At 36.1% G+C, this 1362-nt stretch overlaps 1 long non-coding RNA gene across 1 annotated transcript; it reads left to right on the forward strand.

Annotated features, from left to right (window-relative positions):
- Positions 1 to 501: 501 nt before the first annotated feature.
- LOC109476809 lies at positions 502 to 1350 on the forward strand. The gene is made up of 3 exons (XR_002140630.1): positions 502 to 558; positions 786 to 872; positions 1287 to 1350. It is a non-coding gene; the product is annotated as an uncharacterized LOC109476809 (long non-coding RNA).
- The last annotated feature ends 12 nt before the right edge of the window (positions 1351 to 1362 follow it).

Here is a 1362-nt window from a genome sequence, read left to right on the forward strand (position 1 = left end):
CAAAAAAATAAGTAAAAACTATACCAATGTCGTAGAATGACCAAAAATACAAACGAAAAAAGACGAAATTGTAAAGAAATGAACTTGAAGACTAGATTATTCGCCAAACCATATTCTGTGCCATTTGCTCAACCCTCATGACCACGTAGATTTCATAATGAAAACAACTTTTTTTTCTTGCAAAACTTTTTTTTATTCGCACGCGCGCATCAGTTTTGGGGCTCCCGGAGGATGTCATCCATACAATCAAATCAACATGGCCTTACGTGCATTATCTGTGGTTCTATTGTTACGAACGTTTTGTACTGGCATATTTCTTGGCCAAAATTCCAGAAATGAGCTTAAAGGACTGGCCATTTAGTCTATTGAGATGTATAGAAACCACCATAGTACTTGAATTTGAGATAGTGTGTTCTTCATTCTTACATTATAGAGTAAAATGTAGTTCCCTGGTGGTATCAAAATAAAGACTATGACTTATCATATTATTACAGATAGCCTACATCACGTGACCCTTCACCTTGCGAAGGCCCTAGGAGCAGTGGTGCTGTCAATTGAGTAGGTTGAACATGACAAAATAAAAAAAAAAATATTAATTATTAAAGTGATTAAATATTGACAGATAACATTCACAAATAACTCTCAATTTGGTCACTATAGTCAAGATTTTATACAGGATCCAACACTCTAGTCCAACCCTAAAAAAAACTATTTGATTGATATGTTAAAGAAATTTTAATGCTGCTATTTTGTATTCATTTCATTGGTACTTTGGCTGCTTACAGATATCGACTTGCCCCAGAATATGTATTTCCGGCCGGTTTGAATGACTGTGTGACGGCAACCAAACATTTCATTCAGAATACCGAGAGGTATGGTGCCTTCATGTATATTTTGGATAATATTTTTTGTGAAATAACGTCTACAGATTACATCTCCCCTCCCTACAAATGTACGTAATTGTAGTAAGTAATTGAGTAATTGTATATCGTTGAGTCGTTGGCGATAGCCTTACCTCCACAAAAGAGTAACAGCACATCAGTAGCGACGTTGTGCGGATAGTGTGAAAATTGCAAAATCATCACTAAGGCATTGGGGACGTTTGTGGAGAAATACGATTACAGTTTCAAATTTTTTATACGTAAATGGTATTGGTAAAACAAGATGTAGACAGGTACATGTAAGACCGTAATCTTTTACACGCAATACTTAAATTTGTAACTGCAAGAAGTACTTCATCATGTACAGAAAAACGCTAATATCATTTTCAAATTTAATATTCACAGGTTCTCCGTCGATCCAGCACGAATCGGGGTTATGGGAGACGGTTCAGGAGGAAATCTTGCCACGGCCGTTCTCCTA

The sequence above is a fragment of the Branchiostoma belcheri genome, unplaced genomic scaffold, assembly GCF_001625305.1.
Source record: "Branchiostoma belcheri isolate BF01 breed outbred unplaced genomic scaffold, Haploidv18h27 scaffold39, whole genome shotgun sequence".
Taxonomy (NCBI): domain Eukaryota; kingdom Metazoa; phylum Chordata; class Leptocardii; order Amphioxiformes; family Branchiostomatidae; genus Branchiostoma; species Branchiostoma belcheri.